This window comes from Apostichopus japonicus, chromosome 22 (assembly GCF_037975245.1).
Source record: "Apostichopus japonicus isolate 1M-3 chromosome 22, ASM3797524v1, whole genome shotgun sequence".
Lineage (NCBI taxonomy): Eukaryota > Metazoa > Echinodermata > Holothuroidea > Aspidochirotida > Stichopodidae > Apostichopus > Apostichopus japonicus.
Genome location: NC_092582.1, coordinates 17422061 through 17443441, shown reverse-complemented (window position 1 = coordinate 17443441; position 21381 = coordinate 17422061). Strand labels below are relative to the sequence as shown.

General features: G+C 36.1%; 1 protein-coding gene across 1 annotated transcript in view; it reads left to right on the top strand.

Moving 5' to 3' along the window:
• Window positions 1-10206, top strand: part of LOC139963826 (flavin-containing monooxygenase 1-like) — a 49501-nt gene extending 39295 nt beyond the window's left edge. Inside the window, exons 11-13 of the transcript XR_011791767.1 lie at window positions 6255-6347; window positions 8369-8524; window positions 9076-10206. The gene's annotated coding sequence lies outside the window, so the exon portion shown is untranslated. The remainder of the gene's footprint in view (window positions 1-6254; window positions 6348-8368; window positions 8525-9075) is intronic.
• The last annotated feature ends 11175 nt before the right edge of the window (window positions 10207-21381 follow it).

Here is a 21381-nt window from a genome sequence, read left to right as displayed (position 1 = left end):
TAAAAGGAAAACATCAATGCGTAACATAGTATCACGTGAAAAGTTCATATAGTAAACATAGTAGGTGATCATTCCAACGTATATACACAACAGAGTGTCGAGACTGTCGAGTCACTTACTTACTTTGAAGAATGTCCTCACTTTTCCTCGATACAATACTGGTGAACATTTCGAAACATTTTAACTTCTGCTGGGAAGTGGAGAGAATAAATGATGTCGTTTTAAACGAAATTGGAAGAAAGGGAACCGAAGGAACGGGAGAATGCATTTCAAGGTAAATTGTAATATTTCCCTGTATTTTGAGTAATCTTTGTAGTTAACATATAGTTAGGCTATAACTCTTACCAACGTTTCAGTGTTAGGCTACCGTACATCGTAAACCCAATCGATTATTGTTTCTGTTCCGTAATGTTGGATCACAGGAAATCGACTATACTAAATGATATCAAATAGATTCTATAGGACTATTTATAGTATTGCAGTCGTAAAAGTGCCGTACTGTTTCTTGATGTAAATTGTAGGCTGCAGGATACACATGTGTTTTCTATTTGAAATAGGAAAAGGAAATATATATATCATATAAGTAAATTGTGGCAATTAATTTGACGGCAAATGTTTCGCAAAAGTAGGTCGGTTCAAACAAGATATAACATAGCATGGTGAATGTAAAAAATTTCCACCGATCCACAAGTATGTTATGTATGATATATAATCTCCTTACTGATGATAATTTTAGATCCGAATATGTGCTGTAGGTCTTGAGATGTATTACTGTCTTCCTAAGATAGTTGAACCTTGTGTTGATTGTGTTGATATATATATATATATATATATATATATTTATATATACCGGTATATATATATACCGGTATACATATATACCGGTATATATATATACCGGTATATATATATACCGGTATATATATATATATAGATATATATATATATATATATATATATATATATATATATATATATATATATATATATATATATATACATGTCTTACATTTCATTTCCCGCATTGTTTGTCCCAATTTTAAACTCATATGAAATGTTCAAGAATTTCCTCTCTCTCTCTCTGTCTCTTTCATATTACCAGGCCCAAGTTGGAGAACTGCGCGAATGAATAACAATATTCACTTCTAATTCTTAAAGGCCATTTATCAACTACAACGAAATGCTGAATTGAACAAAACCGCCGCTAATTACATTTGCTTCTGTGCATGAGAAGAGGATACTACTCGCAATGTATTGGAGTTGAAATGATGTTATAAATGGTCAACATTTTCATACGTTTAGGCTGACTAGAGTGGTCATAACAACTTCCTTCCATGGTACTCTTCTTGTTATTTTATTTCTAAAATGTAGCATGATCATCCTCTCCCTCCCCACCCACAAATTTGGATGAATTCAACCATCATCTAATTCCAACTAATCCTATCCTTAAACGTGTTTGATGTAAGACTTTGCTCAGATGAAATCATTCGGGAAAGAAGCAAAATAAAGTTTTTCTTTAATTGAAAACGATTGGTCTGTATTTCGTTTCGTCGTATTATGTGATTTCCTTTATATATCTTATACACACTTGAACATGGGAACTAAAACACAATGATGTTGACCAAATAGGTCTTAAATCCCTTGTGAGCCGCCTAACATGGGTCAGAACTGCCATATTGCTGGCCACTGATCAGACCTTATTTTCATGGGCATGACCTTATGAGTCTGATTAACATTTGACCCCGTCTTATGTTTGGGTAAAATATGACCCAATAATCTTCAAATTATTTCATGTATTCATTCCATTTTACATATAAAAGTATAACTAATATAACAGGGAAAGGGGAGAAAATGGGTAAGATGTTAGGATCTCATATAAAATACATCTACAAATACAAAAGTTAATACATAAAACGATATAACAAAATAACCAACTACAACAAACCCTTTTAAGTGCTCGGATTGAATGTTTACAGCACAACAGTATATGACAGAGTTTCTGTAGACATGTGTTCTGTATTTTGGCAAGTTGTTGGGATTTCTTAGATTTCTATTCGATTTGTGCAGGAGACTTTTCAGTTCAGTATACAAATGGTGAATCTGATAACTGTTAATATTAACTATGAGACCTGTCCCTCTGTTGTATAATCAAGTTAATTGAAACTGCCACATCAATAAGGAAATGCTGCTTTAAAGGTAAAGGTCATTCCATATCAAATCACCAAATTTTGGAGTATGTTGTAATTGGACATCTTTGAAAAATTCCAAAATTTATTGTATGATTGGAACACTATTAAAAAGGCATATTCTGTAAAAATCAGTTGCATTGCTTCACAATTGGCCGATTTATCACACTTTAAAATTTCGTAATTTGTCGCCACCGCAGCATTTTGGCATTGTCTTGACTTTTGAGGTCTTATTTCTCAGCAATTGAACATCCTACTACCTTCATATTACATATGCCTATAGAGTCTATCCCTTAAAACAGGAATTTAAAAAAATTAGGCTACAAAAATATTGTCTTGTGGAGTTAGGTTAACTTAAAGGTGGGCTCGCTCGTAAATTCCTCGTAAATTTGTGTCCTTCACACCACCCGATTCAAAAATAATATAAATACTACCCTCTACCGGTTCGTCGCTGTTGTCTCGTAATTTCTTAGCAATCCCGTATTTACAGCTAATAAGCAATCAACGGGTTTGGCTACATGAAGCGGTGGCCTTGACGAAATTCCTGCATAGTTTCTTGTCTATGGCAGTGCCAGTAGTATGCGGTAAATTATTACACCGCGTTTTCGTGTGTGTTGTGTGATACAAAACTCTGCAGTAGTTTGTTTATACGTTCAGAACTGTTCAAGACTAGTGTCAAAATATTCGATTTTGTACTTTTCACTAAAACATATGCTATATTTAGTGATGAATTGCTCTTAAACCATAACTACAGGATACTTGATTCTTTCAGAGGTTATTATGTCTAGTACAAACAATACAAAATAATGATTGCAATGCTTTCCTATAATATATTTGCAAGTTGTGCAACTCTAAAGTTGCTGTTTCATGCTGCGATGCAGCATTCAATGTCATATAAACAAAAACTATTTGCAATGTACTTGTCTCAGTGTTTCTGGTTTAATTCATTTAATTAAAAGACTTTAATATAAAATGATTGTCAACCAGTACATACATGCACAGTGTGTACAGTACATACATGGGTGTACATGTACAGTGTGTATTAGTAGTGTTAGGTGTAAACATAGTCTTCTGGCACTCATTGTCTTTATGCAAATGGATCCCCACCAAACATGATACTTGTGTTCAGGTGCTTCATTTCATTACGACACATGATGAGAAATTCCAAACAACCAACGCGGTAATACCTAACAGATAATCCCCCCAGTTTAGTGGGATAGTCAATAAGTACTCTCATGATCGCCACATGTATCATGATGTTTAATTAGTTAGTAGATTAAAACGCTCCTTTTCTGCTCCTATATATATATATATATATACCGGTATATATATATATATACCGATATATATATACCGGTATATATATATATATATATTAGTCTTATATATATAGTCTCAGATTCCATATTTGAAAGCACCCTAAATAAATTTGATATATATATATATGTCTTGGTAGTACCATTACTGATATATAAAAATAATATTACCATTCCCCTAAACAATTTTGGTTTGTAGGCATATGGCTGTAACGACACAGAGCTGATTTGAGAGCATAATGCGAGTTACCGAGAGACCAAGTTTTTAACTTTGTTTTTCTCTGCATCAGATAATTTCCTGCCATTTCATATTATGCTTCTAGTCAAAGTAAAGAGTATAACAATAGTTGAAAGAATTAGAAATGTACCTAGTATATAGATATAAAGAGCCATTGAAAACTGTAATGCGAGTAACCAGTAATGCGAGTTACCTCTGTAATGCGAGTTACCATATATTATTCCAATCTCACAAAGCACACTTGCAGTACTACTGATCAACAAAGCAATAGAGCCCAATATATACTTTTATAAGGTGTGCACAGTAGGTACTTCCTGTACCCAGACTGCACTGCAACCTCCGTTACATCACATGTGACCCTTAGGACAGTTTCAACAGACATTGATGATTTTAACATGTGACCTTTGTGGAATCACGGACCTCCAATGTTGCATTCAACTGTGACATCATCAAATGAGTAAAGTAAGAACATCCTTTCTCCATTTTAACATTAACATTTTTTCATGGGATATTAATTGCTTAATACAATATTTAGGACAAATTGTGAGAGCTTAGGCTATATTAGTCTGTAGCCTATCACATAGTAATCTAGTATGTTCTTGGATGGGCAAATATTGTAAATCATGACCATTATAATATGCCTTACATCCTGATGGAAATAATTCTTGATATGAAACTGATGTTGTCAAGGGTTTGGGCACCTCGGAATTAGTGGGGATGGGCAGAGGGGAGGGGCTGAAGGGGATTTTGCAGAAAGGAAGATTCGGGCCACTGGGGGGGGGGGCGGTGTTGCGGAGGCTTGGTCAGTTGGGATAGATTGTTGTGGTTTACCAAGTCAAATGTGTGTTCCCAAATATCATGATGTGCAAAATCCTTCCCCAATATGAGTGGCTTAAGTCACTACAATGTGAAAATCAACCTTTACTCCAAAGCATTTCAAATACCCAAATTACACAAAATAGAGCAGGCCACCGGATTTCACAGGAACGATCGATAAACTGGAAATGGCCGAACCCCAGGGATGACAACACTTTCTATCGTTGAAACCAGATGATAAAGATCTTGGGAATGTATTTGATTGCTAATAGTCGTGGCCACATCAAGTTTGCATGAGAATTCTAATTTGATACAAAACACCATCCATTCAAGGTTATCTAGAATGGCCTACCATCATGCCCTCATTCTGCATGATGATACATCTATTGTGTTATTGTTGATAATGTTATTATACTGATAGAATTAGGGACAAGGATTGTTTTATTAGTTTCATGCTTTTCCAATCACTAATCAACATGGCAAAGAAACTTTTATTGTAATTCACTATAAGCAGTTGAACCTGTTTAACTTTCAGAACATGTTTTGAGACATTAAAATGGAAGCGGAGAGCTACCAGTTTTGCTTGGATTAGCTTGATTGGAAATTTGGATTGATAATTCAAGAATGGACATTGCAATCTTGTTAATCAACAATTGTTCAGTTGAATTTTCTGGTTCAATCAGCTTCGATTATTATTGATATAATTGTCAGGATGGATAAAGTTTTTGCTAATTGTTGTTAAAAGTTTTGTAAAGTGTTTTACAGTTTCCAAGAGTTCCAAGTGTTTAAAAAATGACTTTGGAGCATATCTTTTTCAAAGAATTTGATCAATAAAGAGCAAAATCGATGACTGGACAAAGTGTAATGCGAGTTACCGCAATGCGAGTTACCAGACTTTCCCCCCTCTATACCACATCTGAAGTTGTTTCATATTTTCTACTGCTGATATATAAACATCAATAGGGTAGATATCTTGTACATGTATGCAATTGAAAACTTCATTCTTTGTTTGAGCACGGTGCCATTTTGTACGGGTGTCAATTTTTCAGGTGTCCTTTTTCCGTAATGCGAGTTACCGATATTTGGAAGCGCACCATACATTAAGGCGATATATATATATATATATATATATATATATATATATATATATATATATATATATATATATATATATATATCGATGGAGGCTGAAAGTATTTTCACTGTTCTTGATTTTCCAACTCATTACGATTTTTATTTATATATATATATTCATTTGACTTTGTCGTTTACCTCCATTGCATTAACATAAAGTCTGTTCAAAGTATCTCTTTCGAGATCCGGTTTTAGGAATCACAAATGATTTCGAGTTGGTTAGCATCATGTTTGATCTCTAGAGTAAGGCAAAATATGTCACCAAAAACAGAACTAGTATTGTTCGATACAGTTGTCAGACGCTTACAGTGAAATTACGACCTTCCTTACCGGTTTCGAACCTCTGGACATACAATCAGCGTCCATGGCCTAGTTGGTTAGGGTGTCCGCGTACAAAGCGGGAGGCCCGGGTTCGAATCCCGGTGGAGATTGGAAGTTTTTTCACTGTTTTGGATTTTCCTTCTCATTACGTTTCATTTATATATATATATATATATATATATATACATCTATATATATTTATATAATTCATATAATAATATATATTTTTTAATGTTCATACAGACACAATTTCCTATAGGACAGTGTTACCGTTTTAATTGCGAGCAACAAACAACAGACACTGTGATTAGAGGATTATGCGAGGCACGTGATCTGGTAAGCTAAAATGCGGTTAATCTCAGACCCATTTATGAGTGTTGTTTTCAGGATAGTCCATACAAAAGGTGGCTGATGAAAGTGTATTATATTTCTTAGAATCCTGGTACAGTACAATTCAATCTCTAGAGTCCGTTTGCGACATTTGAACCTGAACTTGAAACATCTCGTTAACCAGCCCAAGAAAAAAGCGGAATGTTTTTTTCTTCTCTTTTAGGCTGGACTATCTTTTTAACATCCTCATTAAACGAATATTCTGATGGCTGGAAAGATTGCATTGCAACTATGCTGTTATTTGTCTTCATGTTTCAGTCAAAATCACATTCATTTGGCGATAATTGATGAATTCTTATCAATTTGGTGACAGTTTGTGAATGCATCTTGCACGAGCAAGTGTCAATGATGTAATCTTGCAATTAAGATGTAGATCATAGTTGAAATCTTTCCCAAAAGAAGAATATAATAATACCAATACTTCTACCAAAAATCAAAATCTATCAGACCTTCAATGAGGTGATTTTATTTGGTAGGTTTAGAACATAAAGCTTTTGACTAACATCACCCCTGATGACAATATTTCACAGACCCATCAGTATACTGTGATCCTCTGCATGGAGCAAATTAGGGTTTAGCATCAAGTCAAGATGTTACTCTCCCACTGAGAAGTCGAATAAGAGACAAAGATCTTGATATTGGGTTTTCAAAATACCAATGTTAAATATGCTTGTGTGTGTTCTTACCTTTATATGATAATAGTTCTCAATGTCGATATATACTGTAAGATTTATCTCATAAACTGTATCGTCATGTTCACATTCATAAATACATAACATTTGCAACTTTCCGTACATTTTACAGTTTTGAAGGGGACGAGGAGGCAACAAATAGAAGTAGAACCCTCCATGCGTTCTTCTCATCCACTTTCTCTTACGTCTTTCCTCTTATACATAGTCACAACGAGTAGTTGATCCTTTCATACTTACCTTGAAATAATATTATACTATTATCTACTCTTAACGCTGATCAAATTGGTCATCAATTAACGTCAAGAAACAACTAATCCGTATTAATATTTTGTCTAAGTATTTTAAAGTAAATCATCATGGTTTCCTATTTTAACCCAATGTCAAGAACGTTTTTTCCTATAGTCTTTTCCCCGTTCAACTTCGAAGCAATTTGTATTTTGGTGGTAAAATACTGCAGGTCAGAAGTGGCTTACTTTTAGGTTAATATGTTATTGCGAATTAAGGAAAACGTCATATGGTATTTACGTTACCGCTTCAATAACGCTAAAAGGGGCAAATGATTTAGTGACAGGACCCCATATGAATGGAAGCTTAAGTAGTAAGCCAGGTGCCAATTTGACCCTCATGCAGATTGTGGGCATTAAGCGTGCCACAGTTTGGTATAAATGAACGCACTTTTCAATCTGCAATTATTGGTGTGTTTTCTTTATTGTTATCAACATATTTGTATCAAACTCAAATAATAAAGTCATTTAGAATAAAGCTTGGTTACTTGGCTAACGCTCGATTATTTAAATTTACCATAATTTCGAATTAATAAAAATAATTTATTTCATAAAGCGTAAAATCCACAAAGTGCTCTAAAGCGCTATGTAACAGGAAATAAATATATGACACAAAATATGTAGTAAAACTGCAGAATAAAAAACAATATAGATGAGTATGAAGAATAACTTGATTGAACGATACCGGTGAGGCTTTGCAGAACTTGCCTTCTGCAAAATTAAGCTACCATGTTAAAATAATCATTGTCTAGGAGCCTTTGGACATTTTTCAACTGAAAGAAGGTGTATTTTCATCATGGAAGATAACATTTACTTTATTTTTTTCTGTGAGAGACAACATACTTTATAAATACAAAATATACTGCACTATTACAATTTCATATACGGTAAGTAGTGTTACTTTTGTTTTTGTAAGAATCGTTTTCACTTTTTTCCTGTGACACTTTGAACATGGTAAATATGTTTCGTATTAAATATATTTTCTCATCAGGGATACAATTCCCAAGACTGGTGTACTATGCTAGTTTTATCGATGACACAGTTATCCGGACACTACTATAGAAATAGAAATCCGGACATAGATGATAGACCATTTGCTACATTTCTACAGCTCGATGACCTTATCTGTCCAACATACAATGCGCCGGTTAGTTGGCTGACTTTCTTCACAATCCAATCAAAATTCAGATATACCGTATTATCATTGAGGCCCACATCCCTATAACAAAGATTCAGATGTTCACTTCCAGTTGCAAAAGGGATCAATACAGAGAAGTAGAGCAAGTACATAATATAGTATACCTATTTGCTGTTATCGTAGTTATCGTATAGGTATACTATATTATATATATATTATATATAATAATAATAAAAATAATTACAATGACAATGGCAATAACAATAGCGATACTCGTAGCGATATAGCAATAGCAATAACTAGTGTCCTTTAAATGAGGATGTCAAAATTGAAAAATATCCGTGTTCTTTGTTATATGATGATATAATTGATTGAGGGGGTAGGGTGGGGGGGGGGTGGGGTACTTTTACACCACTTCCTCTCAAACTCATAAAAAGATGCATAGTAGCAATAGGCACAACATTGTAATTGTCAATTTGTTTTCTTACCGAACATCCCAAGGTTCTTATGAGGTCCTCTCAATCATATAACTCATCCATTTCCTTCATTTTCTATTACAGGTATATGTAAGTACGACAGCTAGCTTGCAAACGCTTTTCTGTTTTGCTATATTTGCTATTGAAAAGGAATGTGAGTTTTGAGGTACAATACCATCCCGCTTGTTCGAAGTTAGTTGTATTATGAAGGACGAATGTTTTGTGACAGCATGGCAGAAGCAACACATGACACATTTGTGGAAGAATGTTCATGTGAGGAATGCTTGAACTAGACTTGAGAGGTGTGAAGTCACACAGTGCATACATAATTGCTACTGTTGCGTGGCTTTCAAGTTCGACGAGGGAAGCAAGAACAGGTGTGAACAGAAGCTGAGAGTGCTGAGAACAACGCGTGTGAGCTTTCATTGTACAATATACGATTCTGAAATGTCCATGCTTGAACTTGAGAACAAAACTCGATCGACGTTGGAAAGTCCTACATAACATAGAGAAAGTGTATAACATACTGAGCAACTAGGGCATGAGTGGAGAGGATGGACGAATCACTTAACGACGTTCGTATAAACGTGATGATTGGAGGACAATTTAGTATTTCGTTCGCGTTGTCAACACGCATCATATTTCATTAACAGTAATATACGTACAGAAGAGAGAAATGGAAATTTAGTACATGACGACATCAGCATATAATATAACAAAAGAACAGATTATAAATTATATTAAAATGAGCTAAGCTTCTTTACAAAGAACAGAGGTTCAATATGCCGTCTGATAGACGGAGAGGATGAATGATTTGTACAACAGTGTCACAGTATGTTACCCTGTCTAATAATTTTTTGTCGATGATATATTTAGCCTTCTTCCATCCGTATTACAGGGGACGCTCTCCAGCCGACTACGCATGTCCAAAAGCAACTTCGCATGGGTATTAGGTGACAACATGTACTTGCATAACTCAATTTCTGCACCTTAGGTGGCCTATTGCATTTCATCATGCATGGAGAGTGTCCCCTATTGTTAGTCTTGTACAGCGTTTGATACTCTTACCAGTGAGTTGTTATGGAACAACTCCCTGCTCTTACAATATAGTGATATTCTTGAGCTTTATGTATATATGCGTTGGATTGGTTCAGGAGTTGTGGGGAAAAGTATATGGTCCGAGACAGCAGTGAATAAAGAACAGACAGACATTTTACCTGTTCACTTAATCTTAATTTGTACTTGTTGTGTTATATATCTATAGGACCCCCGTCACTATAGGAACGATTAAACTAGAGGGGTATTAAATGTTATGTTATTCACACACACATGTGACAGCTTACACATGAGGTAAGTGTAAAGAACATGAAAGGATGCATATTGTCCTTGTTCCATTTGTCCTGTTATGATCCTGCACAGCAATTCAGTGATTCAGTGACAAGTCATTGCAGGGAGATGAACCCGGGAACAGGTATTGTGAAAATCTAATTCCATTAATAGTTAGTACCCATTTTGACAGCTGATTTACACAGAAATTACAGTAACTACTGTAAATATAAACACTTTGTACCACAGTAAAAACTGGATTGTGCTAATAATTCCGCTAATCGGTAGCATGTGCTATGAGGATTACAGTTAGAACTGAGGATATGTGTAATTCCAACAAATCCAGTTGTTTGGGATTTGTTGGAATTACAAATATCCTCAGTTCTTACTGTAAACGTAATAGCACATGCTACCGATTTATCAGATTTGTCAGTACGATCCAGTATTTACTGTGGTACAAAAGTTTAGATTTACAGTAGTTACTGTAATCTCGCTGTGTGAATCGGCTGGATACCATCAAGACGTTCCCAAATGTTGCTAAGGTCAGTGTTACTTAAAAAGTTCCTAAAGTCATCCCTCCTCTCACCCTTCCTTAGAACCTTCTTTGAGGCTTTTCCCGAACATCAATATTACTTTTACCACTTTGAAACGCTTCTATCAGTGTGAATGACCACCGGGGTTCCTATTCAGGAACTTTACAAATATTGGGTTATGCTTATCGGACATTAAATTATCGAAGATATCTACATATAATTCTACATCAATATTTGGAAGTATAGTTCCGGGAAGGTATAATAACGCAATCGACAGTGCAAGGCATCGACACAAATCAATTAGTCTACGACCATTGTTATTCAGGTATTTGTCCATGTTGCATATTGCCGTAGAAATCCCCCCCCCCCCAAAAATAACCCCCATCAAACTGGATTTGTTGATATTACACATATCCCCAGTTCTTACTGTAATCCTAATTGCACGTGCTGCCGATTTATAGCACGTTCCAGTTTTTATTGTGGTACAAAACTGTAAGATTTATGGAAGTTATTGTGTTCTCTGTGAGTATCGGGTGATTTTGAAGCTAAAAGAACCCCCTTTTTTTCATTTTTTTAGTTAATCATTATTAATTTAAAGAAAGTGCTAGTTTGTTGCATTTTTTTTAAAGATGAATGAAAACTGTAAGATTAATTCGAACGTTCTACGTTGTTGCAAAAATTCAATAAAAACGGTTCTTTTGTTGAAAACAAAAAGTACTGGAATTTTTGACCGAAATTTTGAACACAACCCCCTGTTTGGAGCCTCAAGTTCCAACCGCCCTGATTCCACCGCCCAGAAAGTTTGGTGACATAAATTAGTGTAATTGTTTTTGCATTGCTTTCCCTGTTAAATGATTTGTTTGACTAATTAATTGAATTACTAATTGAGCTAACATTGAGGCTACATATAAGACGCTCACAACGTTACATATCCAATGGATTCAAATAGCCTCCTAATAATAGGAACATTGTTTACAAGCCGGTCAGAGGCTGCAAACAATTTTTGGATGTATATGGCAAAAATAAAAGAATCTCTGTCCATTCAATATATTTAGGTGCAGATTGAATGGTGGAATATAATGTGACCTAAGCCGTGGATAGGAAATAAGTGGACGAATACATTTCATCCCAAAAGTTCTTTCACCAGTATCGTGCTTAAAACTTTGGATACTAGTGAAAGTACTTTTGGGATGAAATGTATTCGTCCACTTATTGCAAGGACAGACTTTAAGATTGGAAATAAAAATGAGAATACAGACGCAACTCTGAAACCAACGCGGAGCGGGTAACTCAACTGCGCGTGAAAGATATGTCTTTCCCATGTGATACAGAACCCTCAAATATTGCACACTATGTTATTTATTTCATTTTGTATGTCTAAACGTATTCGGTATAGTCTTCTTTGTCTTACCATAATAATACACTTTGGTAAATGTTAAGTTAGTTATTTGAAGGTGTAGCAAAGGTTTGAGCAATCACCTTACATTAACCAACTTTAAAAATAAATATTTGAGTTAGTATTAATTTGGCCAAATAGTGTGTAAATTCCTATTGTTTTTTTGTACGAGAAGACTGTATTATCTCTATCTCAATCGATGCCTATTGATTACTTGGAATCGGTTGGTTCGTTCTTCTTAATTATATACAGGGAGAAATATTTAGAAAATGTATGCTCCCTATTTTACCATATATTCGGTCCTTTGGCAACTATTAAAGGAACTGAAGGGATAAGATTTATATAGCTTGTTATATTAACGCACATATATCTTGGTGTCAGGCATGAAGGACTAATACGTTTGACATAAAAGGGATTTTAGCGAACAGCGAGTGTATACGACGTGACCGTACAAAGTGAAACGTAATGGTAGGTAAAGGTAACATATACTCCTATACTATTTCACAACAAGGTAAGCGAGATTGTCTCTTCAATTCTATATGCACGTCATCCGTTCCTGCAGTTCATAACGCGTGCAGTATGTTGAAACGTGACAACTTTCTTAAGATTGCATCGTGCAACGTAATTAAGTGCCAGTTCGTTCATCAATAATCCTAAAATAACCGCTGAAAAACTGAAACCCATTTCACCTGTTCAAACAGCCGATTCACACAGAGATTACAGTAACTACTGTAAATCTAAGGTTTTAGACCACAGTAAATACTGGGTCGTGCTGACAAATCTGATATATCGGTAGCATGTGCTATTAGGTTTACAGTAAGAACTGATTTGTTGGAATTACACATATCCTCAGTTCTTACTGTAATCCTAATAGCACATGCTACCGATTTATAGCACGATCCACTTTTTACTGTGGTACAAACTGTAAGACTTACAGTAGTAACTGTGTTCTCTATGTGTATCGGGTGGGTCAAATGGGAATACTATATATAAATAGCTGCTAATTATAACGTTATATGTATAGTATATACTTTAAAGATAATGTATGCATATGCAGGGCCACAGTATCATTATATCAACAAGTCTAAAGTGATTTCGTTCAGAACATATATGTGGGCATACTGTCGTTCATTACAAAAGAATGAGAAATATCGTTATAAAAATTATATTAAAAATGATTACCTCCATCCCTAATTTCTATGCCTATGCAATATTATTTCATTTTGCTGTGCTATTAGAGAAATGTTTTGCGAGACTCATCTCGTAGTAAACTAAAATTGGAATTCATGCTGTTTGTCAGAAATGATTTTACAAATAATGTTTCCTACATTTCTATTTACGCCTCTTCAAGACTTAAGGTGTTTCGTTTTCCTCGAGTTACTGGATTGTTATGGTTTCAAAGTGTTTCATGGTCAAGAAACAATTATTTCGGCTATTATGTTGGCCAGTCTTTTGTTTGGGAATTACTTACAGTAAATAACGATAAAATGTTAATGTGACATTTACCATGCAGCCTGGCAATGATCAAACTTAAAGCCTGACAAATGCCAAATATCCAACGAAGCTTGTTGAATAATGGGCAAACAGGGTAAACCAAATTAAAACCATAGCTGTACAACCATCTGACTGCAAACAGGCAAAATATGATTAACCAGACTTAAACCAGTCGATGTCATTGGGTGGTAATATGGAGGCCCCTGTCTGCCTCCTCCCCTCGTAAAACACCGTTGTTATACTACCATTTCAACCTAAATGTCCCATCATGAAAGTATTATCCTGAAAGGGTTATACTTAATCCATGGTCTCATAAATAACTGCGTCTGGCATCCCGGTGAAATTTGAATGATTCAATTCCAGGTATCTCTGAAGTTAAACTGTTCCCAGACTGTAGATGAGTATACATCTGAAGTGAACTTGAAGCAAACAACTGTAATGTCATTGTTGACACCACAGTTGTTTGCCAGTTGTTTCCAACGTTTCTAGCTAGCTGTTATGATTTTGCATAATTAAATGAGTACCAACATGCATGTATACCATACGGTAGTATGTCATATTTTCGCTAATATCTGTGTTTTTATTCCAGTTGACAAATACATTTACTGTCCAATGCTTCACTCAAATAGTTTAAACCGCCTACCGTGAATATTACATTAGACTTGTGTCACCGTAGTTATAGGCAACCAAGTTTCGTCAATGCCAGGAATGTATATAAAGTTAACAAAATAAAATCGATACCACGACTAGGCCTACACTCGACGGAAGTGCTAAATCGGTTATCTATCATTGTATCAACAAACAGATTGCTAGGCATTAAATGTGTTTTTTTTATGGTTGTATTTAGCTCATAATTCTTTAAAAAGAAGCAAAAAATAATATTTTATGAAATAAAAAATCTCCAAATATCGACATCCAACGCACAAACATTGACATAAGCATTCAAAATACTGCCTACTTAAAACCATCTTCCCTAAGTGGATTATTTGTTTTCGTTTCCGTTTATATCCGCAATGTATCCTCCAAGGGAGTATAAGAGGCAAATATATATTTATAAATAGAGATGACACATAATATAGTTCAGATGGCAGTCACGAGAGAGATACAAGACCAAAAGACAAAAAAGACATAAACAAAAGTATAAGATTACAGATAGAAGTTCTGAAACTGTGGCACCAGCACTACAGTAAGCGGAAGCAATTGATGTGACAAATAATAACGAGGTTTTTATTATCTTAGCACAAAACGGAGTTAAAATGGAAATAATAACTTTCAAATTTCGATTGAAGAATATCATGCATCTAAATCGAACTGGATATTGTCCTTTTTGTAGATTGACTTAAGAAGCCCTTAAAGTCCAACTTGTAGGAACAATACTTGTTATGATTACAATTACTTGTTATACTCCTCTCATCCTTCCTCAGAACCTTCTTTGAGGCTTTTCTCCGAACATCAATATTTACTTTCAATTGACTACTTCAAACGCTCCTATCAGTGTGAATGACCACCGTGGGTTCCTATTCAGGAACTTTAGCAAACGATGGCAAATAACAAATGTAATTTCTCTCAATTTCTACACCAACTTCATTACACCGGTTAATTACTTTCTCTTCCAAGTGTTTCTTATTCACTTTCATTCAGACCAAGGTTAAATATAGTTGACTAACTCAAATTTCGACCGAGAGAGAGATAATGGAGAATAAAGTCGAAATATGAAAGAGAAAGTATAGAAATTCGAGGAAAATAGTGCCAGGGAATATGCCAATATCCTTATCTGGGAGATCGTTGAATGTATGGGGGTTTTCTCTTGGGTAAGACACCAAACTCCTGTCGGGTTTCTCTCCGCCTACTCAATTGCACTCAACTCCATATGTTGATACTCATCTATGCCACTGGGGGGTTGTTACTGGATACTTTTACAGCTTAGAACCCTTCCGTTTCCTATTGAACGGAATAACTGCTATCTTTGTGTAACGTAACCAAGTTTATATATAGGTATTAAGTATGTGGCAAATAAAGTTCACCACTCTTTCGTTTGACCCGCTCTACATTTAGGAAGATCCAGATCACCGTTCAATACAATTATTTTATAATTGGGGAAGTTATTGTCATTACTTCAGTTTAACCAAAGAAGAAGAAGAATAACATATATACTTTGATTCAATTATGACAATGAATAACTATTAAATAGCAGGTGTTGATGTCAGTACAAATCACCAAAGAGATGCCATTTAGTTTTAAAGTTAATTTAAAGGGCAGCAATATATAACTTCTTAAAGGAGGCATGAGAACATGAGAACGGTAATCACCGTGTCAGTACCACCGTGTGAATGCGTATTATTGGCTTTGCATAATTGGCAATGACTTGAATGAGAGCGTCTCACGCAAGTGTTATGGTTGAACAGAGTGCACCCCTGGTGCTTTTGAATCTGACAATTTACACATAATTACCACTTTCAGAGGCAAGCCAAGCTGTATTTCTATAAATGGATATGTACTAAGTGAGAGCTAAGACCACTTTAATGGTACGCGTGATGTGACAAGAGTTGTTATTGTCTGGTTGTCGCGTTATACGTAAGAAGGGTAAATCATTTCGTTTACACATTTTTAAAGAAAGAAAATTGTAAAAACACTTTTTCGAATTTAATTTACTTGTGGGTTAGTTGACGTATTGTTTTTGAGTCTTTTTAAACTTAATTAAGAAGTGTAATTAATTTAATGAAATACTGACAGGCTTGTATAAGGAAAGCGCATCGTCTTCTTAATTTCCCAATAGTTATGTACAGCGACACATCCATAGCTTTGTAAAAGAAAAGTAGGCATACTCTCTTAAAATGATAGACTGAATTTTTCAGTTTGAAGTGCGATTGAAATTGTTTTCAGTGTATTGGACTGAGTTTAGACTAAAAATCACTCAATATATTATGAAGAATCCGTTGCACTGATCAATATGTGTTTACACTGACCGTAGAAGCCAGTCATATTGTTCAATTTTGTCACGGGATCGCGTCGATGTCAGTCTTTCTATTCCACTGAAATGACGTCCAATCGTTCTCGATATTTGTATTATTACAATACCTGAGTGGCGAACATGACCGGTACCGCGCACTAGCGCATTGCATGCGGCCATGTAGATAACGCGGAAACGCGGAAATCGATAAACCGAGTTCGGTAATCGAGATACCGGGTTCGATATCAACGTTTTCCGCGGTTTCTGCGTTATCGACCTTTCTATATAGCAAGGTCGAAAACGTGGAAACCGCGGAAAACGAGAGGAATTTGTCAAGGGATGGTGACGAAGTTTTTTGGGCGGATTTCAGCCTATATGCGCCAGGAAGTGTTGCGGGTTCAAAGCTATTTCACCGTAAATGTTGGTCGAAAACGCGGAAATCTGAAAGTTTACAATGGATGAGAACATTATTTTGTCAAGGGAGGGTGAAGAAGTTTTTTGAGCGCAAGTCAGCCAATATGCGCCAGGAGGGGTGGGGAAGGGCTTGGGCTTTTTTTATCACTAAATGCCGGTCGAAAACGCGGAACTGTTTTTTACAATGGCGAAACTAGAGGACTTTGTCCAGGGAGGGACAAGAGTTTTCGGCGCATTTCAGTCAATATACGCTAGGAAGGTGAGGGGTTGTAGGCCTCTTTTTTTAAAACTAAATGCAGGTCGAAAACGCGGAAATGTTTTTAACAAGGCGGAACTAGAGGAGTTTGCTAAGGAAGGGAAAAGAAGTATTTTGGCCGGCGCATTTCAGCCAATATGCGCCAGGAAAGATGTGGTGAGGTGGGTTGAGTTTTTTTTTCATTAAATGCAGGTCGAAAATGCGGAAATGTTTTCAACAAGGTGGAACTAGAGTAGTTTGCTAAGGAAGGAAAAAGAAGACAGAATACCCACTGAAGCCTTGGCTGATGACCCCCATCGCAATCACCCGCCGAAATATCATATAACAGGTATGTACGAAGGAGGTTAATTGGGGACCAGTTATTTCATCCTGATAAGCAGGCGGGGTCATCATATATGGCCTGGGAGATTAAGGAAGGGGGGGGGGTTGACGAAGTTGTAATCATGAAAATAGTTAATTTATATTCCAAAGGTGCAGCAGGGGCACTTTTCGTTCTAGAAAGGGGCACTTTTTATATTTTTAGAAAACTTGGGGCAGATGCCCCGCCCCACCCCCTCTAGTTCCTACACCCTGAATATTACAGTCAGTCCCCGGCTGTGCGAAAAGTGCTTTCTTTTCTTGTAGAATACGCACGGGATTTCTTGACGTCACTCCTAATTAATATTTAATTAGGTAAAACTTACCATTTTCGAAGGACAATTTCTCAGTCATTAATCAATGTATAGGTCTGGTAATAGTTGAATTTGACGAAGAAAGGGTGTTTAATCCAATCGTGATTGACAAATGACACAAAAAAAGGAATGGAAAGGGAATTTCGGCCGTATTTTTCGAACGTAAATTAACCACTTTCGAACTGTTTAGAAAAATGTTTTTTTTTTCGGGGGGGGGGGCATGATATCATCATTTCCAAGTTTGAAAACTATAGTATATTCGCTAAAAAAAAAACCTTTACCACGATTAAGTATCTATTTCTCTTCAAATCATCATGTAACGAAGTCAATTTCACAACAAATATATACGCACACGAATATAGGTAACTAAGCGTGATAAAACTAATGGAACTGAGTTGGTTACATCGAATGACAGGAGGAACTACTCATGGCAGTGAAATGACTTTTCTGTGTGGGTAGGGGGCATAAGGACGCCTGCAGATCATGAAATACTCACTGCCAACAAATGCAAGCAATGCCATATCGTAACAATCGCTACTTCTAGTACCCAATACTACTGTAGCTGTACAATCAGACACTCAACACTGGTTTGCATTTATCACCAGCAGTACTTTTATTTAGAGACTCTCATGAAGATGGACCCATCCTGGTGCTCTACCAAGTACAAGCCCTGCCACTGCAAAGAGTACAATCCCTGCCAGCGCCCCTTCAAATTCACCCTCCTGAAATTGTATATGTGGTTGCTATATTAATCAGCCTATGGAGCCTTGATGGTATCGAGACGGGCCTTTGTACTGGGTATATTTTCAAGCATAACTAGTTTTGTGGAAACATGCAGATTATACAACAGGCAATTTAATATGACACCTGAGAGGGCATTATGGCTTAAAAATGGTGAGACAAAGCTCTAGTTCACCCACTGAAAAGACAGTGGTTGCCACTCTGACACCAAGATGTGGTCAGGTTTGTGGGACTTTTGGTCAGATAACTTCTTTTTTAAGAATGACAACATATTTTTTTGGGTCTCTTTATTCCTCGTTCATATTACATGAAACTTTTTAGACTATAGAGACTTGAGGTAAAGCAGTAGAACGGCCCGTCCAGGCAGGAAAATGTGGTCGAACAGTTAAAAAGCACATGAATACCATAATATATCATCCTATATTTGATATAAGAAACAATTTATATATGCTCCCAGCAAAAAAAAGTACCCTAGTCTTACAGCGGTAAACTATGGTTAAATTGGGGTAAAACATGATAAATTTGCCACAGTAGCCTTATAGAATAAAAGTATGGTACATACTTATTTTACTTAACAAAAACTGTACATACCATATGCTGTAAACCTGTTTAACCTTTATATTGTTGTCATGCTTGTTTTGACTGCAGCATATTGACCAAATCTGGTGCATATAAAATAGTATGCCATAATATACATACGACATCATGTCATACAGTATGAGTTGCTTTGTTGTATGTTTCAACTAGGCCAATTAAGATACAATCCACTAATGGGTGAAATGTAAGGTAATGTGGTGTAATGATTATAATTAAGTCAAGTAGTGAAACTATTGTGCAATTGGGATACAACTCTGGTAAATTTAGGGTAAAACTGTGGTAAAATTAAGGTAAAACCATAGTACAATTAGGGGAAAACTAATTGGTACTATGATTATGATTATTACATTTCGGTGTCAGAAAAGATGCAACTTTACTATCGAACACAAAGTGCTGCTTTAAAAGTGAATAACATTCCAATTCCGCGATTTATCGCTAATCTAACTGAAGTTAAGTCTCGAGAAATATCTGCATATTTAATTAATTCGTCTTCTGTATAGGTCTTTCTTCATTTTCTTGTTTTCTTGCACTTTCAATCTTGTGAAAACAACACTAAAGACTAAAGACAAGTAAAATAGTTAAACAGAATTCTTTCGTAATTTCACCCGAGGGCCCGAATAATGATTTAATTTATTAACTTATTTGTGTATGCAGACCTCCCTACTTAAACCACAACAGCTTCATTCTAGACGAAGAAATGGTAAACTTAAGGATCAAATGAGATCCTACTTGCTTTATGAAAAGACACCCACGTAGTATAGATAGAATAACATATTGATTGAAAGTTGTTTGTCTAATTTCTTGAGCACTATTTCCTGAGGTGAACGACTCTCTCTCTTAAATGAAAAGCAGTCACGGGTCAGTAATACATTTCCTAAATAAATTACCTAGATGAGCTAAGATTTCGATCGATCTAAGATCTTGAAGAATATTCGATAGAGTTAGTTATTAGAAATTCCCCTTTCCGCGACCATATATATCGAAGCCCAGACATGTAGGTCGTATTTAAATTAGATCCACCTCCCCCTCCCTCTGGAACCGCCGGATACTACACAAACTACAAATATTTTCATACCCACAAACTCGTTCACGTTCGCACTTGATCGCCCGCTCAGGATCCAATTGCTGGCAGGCGATCCATGCATATGAAGTTACGTTATTCATTGGGCCCCTGCACATGTGCACCTATGCACCTAGTATATTATGAATTCCGTACAGAGTGCGTCCGCATAACGGCAGAGGCTGGTGCATTATCAACAGGTGCAGTATTAAAGGAACAGTCCCCAGCCACACTATTGTACAACGGATACTTTGTTTTGTAGGATCAGTTACAAATTATTCTGTGGGCGACGTCAAAATTACTATGGCTTACTACGATAATAGTAACGATAGTGAGAGAGGGACTCATGGGGCACGATGCCAAATTGTTTGATAAAATTAAAAAGTTTGATCACACATCGAGTATGGCTCAGTATGCAGGTGTGAACATTCGCCATTTGTTCCTACAAGCATCTGACCTCAAATGACCTCTGCACCCCTACACAACAGGGTTAATATATGGGTCCACAAATATAGGCAAGTATGGTGCCTGCGGACCCTCACATTCTCACATTTCGTCAGCTCCTAACCTGCCAACCTCAGACCAAGGCAACATATTGCAGTACCCTCCCTTCTCACAGTCATGTAGCTCGCGAAGCGGACGTGTATATCCGCTGGTTTGGCGTGAGCACTGACACATTCAATGTAAATATCGACACCTGTTGTGATGGCGCGGGTTACGACTTCGATACCCGACGTTCAAGGATAAACTTATTCATTTTTTTCGCAGCTCATTTGAAGAAAATACGAATTACTGTGCTTCTTTGTCCTTATAAAAAACCAACTCAGATGATGGGAGTTGAATATAACAAAATATATATATTTTTTTTACCAACCCAAATCTCAGATGGGGGGGCACTCGGGGGGGGCACTGGGTTTTCCAGGGGGCACGTGCCAGTTTTTTTAATGTAAAC